The sequence below is a fragment of the Ziziphus jujuba genome, chromosome 11 (assembly GCF_031755915.1).
Source record: "Ziziphus jujuba cultivar Dongzao chromosome 11, ASM3175591v1".
Taxonomy (NCBI): domain Eukaryota; kingdom Viridiplantae; phylum Streptophyta; class Magnoliopsida; order Rosales; family Rhamnaceae; genus Ziziphus; species Ziziphus jujuba.
Window position 1 is genome coordinate 17,406,484 of NC_083389.1, and position 6,000 is coordinate 17,412,483.

At 33.7% G+C, this 6,000-nt stretch overlaps 1 long non-coding RNA gene across 1 annotated transcript; it reads right to left on the reverse strand.

Annotated features, from left to right (window-relative positions):
* Positions 1 to 3,461: 3,461 nt before the first annotated feature.
* LOC125419625 (uncharacterized) lies at positions 3,462 to 4,869 on the reverse strand. Its single transcript, XR_007238485.2, has 2 exons — positions 4,175 to 4,869; positions 3,462 to 3,914 (listed from the first exon to the last, which is right to left on the reverse strand). It is a non-coding gene; the product is annotated as an uncharacterized LOC125419625 (long non-coding RNA).
* Positions 4,870 to 6,000: the final 1,131 nt, after the last annotated feature.

Sequence of the window (6,000 nt, forward strand, 5' to 3'; positions counted from 1 at the left end):
AGTTCACTGGTTGTGAGAGCATAGTAGTTGGACAATTATTTCGCAACAAACGTGACCTACAGAATAAACTGAGTATCTATTGCATGCGAGAAAATAAGGAGTTCAAGGTGACACGGTCAACTACATAACGGTATGAGGTTGTATGCTTGGAAAATACTTGTAAATGGCGACTACGTGCAACCACATTTAAAAATGGAGAAATATTTGTTGTGAGAATTTTTGATAATGTACACAGTTGCTCGTTAGATATCGTGCATCGAGAACACAAGCAAGCCAATAGCCGGGTTATCGGGCAATGAATCAAATCTAAATATAAAGGTATTGCACGTGTTTACAAACCCAAAAAAATTCAACATGATTTTTTGCAGAAATATGGGGTGAATATAAGCTACAACAAAGCATGGAGAGGTAAAAAGTATGCATTTAATAGTGTTAGGGGATCTCCAGAGGAGAATTTTGCTAAGTTACCTGCCTATTGTTATGAGTTAGTGTCGAAGAACCCTAGGACTGTTACACGTATCAAAACAAACGATAATAACAATTTTGTATATTTCTTTATGGTGATTGGAGCAAGCATTAGGGGATTTAAATCCCACATAAGACCTGTGTTGGCTGTTGATGCAACTACATTGAAAGGGAAATACAAAGGGTACATGTATATTGCATCGGGCATGGATGACAATAAGCAAATATATCTTTTGGCTTTCGGTATTGGAGATGGAGAGAACGAGCAAGCATATACATGGTTTTTCCAAAACCTGAAGGATGCCATCGGAGATTTTCCAGATTTGGTGTTTGTGAGTGATAGACACCCCGCTATTAAAAGGGCATTACGCAAAATTTTTCCCAATGCATACCATGCGTTGTGCACGTACCATATAAGCAGAAATATTAAAACAAATGGACATGCGAAAGATGAATCAATAATACAATGTTTCATGCTCGCAGCTAGTGCATATTTGGTTGAAGATTTTGAGTTTTATATGGGGCAAATTGAGGCAAAAAACAGTAGGGCTGCCCAGTACATTCGATCATGTGACCCTACAAGGTGGGCACGTTTTCTTTGTCCATGTAGAAGGTACACTATCATGACCACCAATATTGCAGAAAGCTTGAATGGCATTCTGCTAGATGCTAGAGAGATGTCAATAGTAGCATTAATAGAGCACATACGGGATTTACTGCAAAGGTGGTTTTATGAGCGACGTACTGCAGGTGCAAAATTGACAAAGCCTGTGACTGACCATATGGAAGAGCAACTCAAACTACGAAATTTGGAGTCCACCGGACTACGTGTGAAAGCCATTAATATGCATGAATTTCTTGTGGAAGGTGGGAGTTTGAGGGGTACAGTTAATCTCCAATCAAAAACATGCTCATGCAAAGTCTTCGATCTTGATCAATATCCTTGTGATCATTGTATTGCCGCTTGCATAGACCGAAAAATTGCTCCTTATGGCATGTGTTCTCATTACTACACCGCGGATGCATATCGTGCAGCTTATGCTGAATCCATTTATCCTTTGTTAGATGAAAAATAGTGGCATGTCCCAGATGACGTGGCAAGTCGCATTGTTCTTCCACCAAGATGGACACGTAGGCGAGCCGGTAGACCGAGGATGCAACGCATACCATCCGAAGGTGAAGATGTTATTGGACGTAGATGTAGCCGATGCGGTGGTGTTGAACATTATAGGCAGAGATGTACGAATCCATTGTCTTATACTTCGAATTAGAAAGTTTTAATTTAGTGTTATGGTTTAATATGTTTTAATAATTATTTCATATATTGGATATAATATTTTCTACTTCACGGTGGAAGATTTATTAGTAATCTTTTTTTTTTTTTAATTTAATCCCAAATGAAAAGAGGCTTTCTCGAGTTGATTTTAAATCTTTAGTTTACATATCATTTTATGAAATGTCCAAATGATTTTGAAAAGAAAAATAAACATATATCATTTTTTTCTTTTATTTAAAATGGTTATTGATTTTAAATGTTAATACATTTTTTGTTAATTTCATGTTCATCTTATATAACATTTTTCTTCACTCTGAATTTTTTTACCCCACTATCAACTTAAATAATCTATTAGAAATTGATTTTCCAAGTAGAAAAAATTAATTTCCGATAGGAGTAAATATTATTCAACAATTTTCGCTTGGAGGAAATTTTTTTCAACCGGAGGAAAACGATTTCCGCTTTGAGGAAAAAATTTTCGCCTCGCGGAAAATTATCCAGAAACTTCAATTGGTCTCCATATGGGATTTTCGACTGGAGGAAAATATTTCCTTCAGGAGGAAAACAGGAGAAAAATTTTTCCTCCTGGAGGAAATATTTTCCGACAAACGGAAAATTTTTCAGAATCTGCAATTGAGCTCATAAGATACTTGTGCATAATGAAATTCTAATAAATAAATATGGCACATTTTCTATAAGGTCAATTAGTTATCCTTATATCAATAACACATCGTTATCTTCGTTAAATGAGCATTATAAGCCACCATTATCTTTACAATTAAAAGTGTAATATAATAAAGAATATGCATCTATAAACATGATAAAAGAAAAGAAAAATGCATCACCACCTAACTTATATGCTTAGTTCTTTGTTGTACGCCTCATATGCATATTTCCTCCTGAAAAACTCTATTTCATCTTATGTGAATGTCACTGGTAATCTGCACTTTGTGAGCAATGGCTTTTGGAATTTTGTTCTCTGTTTTCTTTTGAATGCAAAAAATGTCATTGATGGTTATCATTATGTCTTAGCAGAAACCTGGCCATTCATATTGAACGTAAAATAAAATAGGACTTATGGATTCTTAATCAGGAGTGCTAAGGAGAATGGGCAAGTCTAAATTTTTCAAAACTTAACCTCCAAACAATATTTGTAATAATAATAAATCGAATTAGAAGTTGGCATCTTTTTCGAGTTCTTGGAAATGAACTAGTATTTCATTATTAGATTAACTGAACTTGATTTGATGAGTACCTATGTAAAATTTCAGCCTAAAGTTTGAAATTTGTGGTTAAATTGAGAGATTCACATACAACCTAATAAGTTATCAACTCCCCAATACCTTCTTGATAGAAAGATATTCAGACTAACTTTAAATTCATCTCTAAATTCTGAAACATTGTTTTATTTTATATAACAGTAAGAATGATGTCTTTTTATGTTTGCTCAAATATTGGCAATTAGCATTCATAAAAACCTTTAAAATGCACCAATCAAATGCCCTAAAATCAAGGTTGAAGAAAATAGACACAAGTCAGAATTGCCGAAAATGTAATTGGTGCTTTTATTTGGATTAAATTTTGCCCTGTCATTTTCTTTAGAATGCTCATGGCCCTCATTTAATATTTTTGAAAGAATCTAAAAAATCAACAATTGAAAAATGCTACACTCTTCCTGAAGGTCCAATATCAAAAAAGTCTACGAGCATAAAGAACTATGTACCAATTTAACTCCAAGCATCTTATTAACAAATTCCTTATATAAACATGGGCTTCCATAAACATGGTTCTTTTTGTTTACCAAATCAATCATTTAAAGGGTATCTTAGTGATTAACAAGCTTAGGTTACAAGGAGAGAAGAAATAATAGGACTTGCTCTCTGAATACATTTTAGTCAATAAGAGATTGGAACAAAATAACATTGAAAGGTAAAAAAGAAAACGAAAAGAACGAATGAATCTTGCTGCTTATAAGAAAAGTAACATAATAATGATTTCCTTCTGTGTTGACCACATACAAGAACGGAAGGACAGCAAGCATCTACAATCATACAATTGTCCTCCTTCCCTATTGAACTGACCAGGCTTAAGCAGGATAATATAGCAAGGATTACCTTGGTCATTCATTTCTTTCCTCTTTTCATATTCTCTGTCACCTCAAACAATCTGTCTTCTGTCGAACAAAACTTGGTTTCATGTAATTGAATGCGAGGTCCAGACAAAAACAGAAACCATAAACATGGGAATGGAAGTTGCATTAGTTATAGAACAAAGAAACTCATATGCATAAGTATATATGATAATGAGAGCCATGAGCTTTCTAGACTGAAAATACATTTTTAACCAGAAGCTTTTTAGCCATTTCCAATTAGAATTCAATTAGATCATGTATTTTTAAAAAAGAAAATTCAAGAAGGGAAAGATTTATAGTACCTGAAGAAGCATGGATGGAACAGCAAAGGGTCCAGAAATGACATGGCTTCTAGTTTTCCTTCCATTTAATGAAGCAATTGAAGGACTGTTAGCCGTTGTTATGTCCCAAAAGCTTCGTTTCATAGCTGTTGGGACTGGTGACCGAAAACGGTGACTTGGGCTCTTCAACTCCCCTGTGCTTGGCTCCTTTGACCTCAATCTGGCCTTTGTGACTACCCTCTTTGCCCCCTCCCCTTGTAGTCCTTCCACTGGTTTTTCATTCTTCCTCGAAAGCTTGCGAATGAGGTCATCCTTTTTCTTTAATTGTGAAGTGTGATCTTTTTTTGATTTTCTCAATTTCTGCTTCTAATGCCTTCACTGTCCGGCAAAGCTCTTTAACTGCTTCATCAGCCCCTTTTTTCTTAGACTCTGAAGTGAAACAATTTCCACCTAAGAAAGAGGATCTGGATTTGTGTTTCTCATTTGGTTGGGCAGAAGATGGAGGAGTCAATAGAGAGGTAACTGAAGAAAGGGTTGGGGAGGCATGTACTGCAAAGGACTGTGCTTGAAGAGTCAATAGGTTCTGTTGTTGATGTGCCAGTTGTACACACAAGTCACGATTCAGGTTACAGTGATCTGATCGAGCTTTTCGAAAGGACAAGGGGAAAGAAACCCTAGCTGTTGAAAGGGAAAGCGTCGAAAGGGAAAGTAAGAAGCAACCAAAAACCACAAAACAAAACAAAAGAAAAACATGCTTTTTGATAGAGAAGAAAAACAAAAATAAACAAAATCTTCATTAAGGGTATCTTCGTCCAAATAAGTAAAAAATTGGCTATATTTTAAAAAAAAAAAAATTTTTGCTATTTTTCAAGTGTGCTTTTATACGGTGGTTATTTTTGACAAAAACCCAAAATTAAAATCGATGATAAAAGTTGGCCTTCGTTAACCTATCGTTGCCTTCCTAATGGACCAGCCCAAAAGCACTCAAGCCCAAAGAGTTTTTTTTTTTTTTTTTTTTTTTTTTTTTTTTTTTGGGTTGTTGTTGTTGTTGTTGGAAACAACCCAAAGAGTTATTTATTTATTCATTTATTTTTCTGTTGGGCACCCGCAACTACTATAGTTTTAATATTCTTGCATTTTATCTTATATAGCATATAATTAGCACCAACAAGTTTTATAAATAGTGAAATTTTTATATGAAGTTATTTAATTACATTAATTATAACAGAATTTTCGTTTTTCAATTTTATCCTCATTAGAAATATGGAAAACATGAACTTTAATAATTAAAAAGTTACCGTATAAAAGTTTTGAAGTGATCCTGCGCTGTTTACAAACTTCAATGTTGGTAATAATTTGATTTATATGAGGCAAAGTATAAAAATATTGCAATTACAGGGATATTGGTGTCCAAAACTTTTATTTGCAAAATTTCTTTCAAATGCATGACAACAGAAAGATGACAATTTGAGTTTATCATCTTGACAAAGAAAGCCTAGTTTTTCAAATGCAAACATGAAATTGTAGTCTAAATCAGGATGATTAAAATAATTTATCTTTTTTATTTTATTATTATTATTTGTCTATGAAAGCGAAAGGAGAAAGAGATTTGTTTTTCAAATCACAATTTTTAGCTTTCTCTTAAGAAACAAATCGTATCTGATGATGTAAGGATTGTGATTTTGTCTGGAAATATAACTGCTTAATGATAATGATTATTATTCTTTTATTATTCTTTTTATTATTTTTATTAATTTATTTCAAGGCTCAACTTTAATAGAAATCCCAGTTAAATTAGCCAAAGAGCTGTCCAAGTGCAAATCATAGATTCTCTTGATCCAACGTAA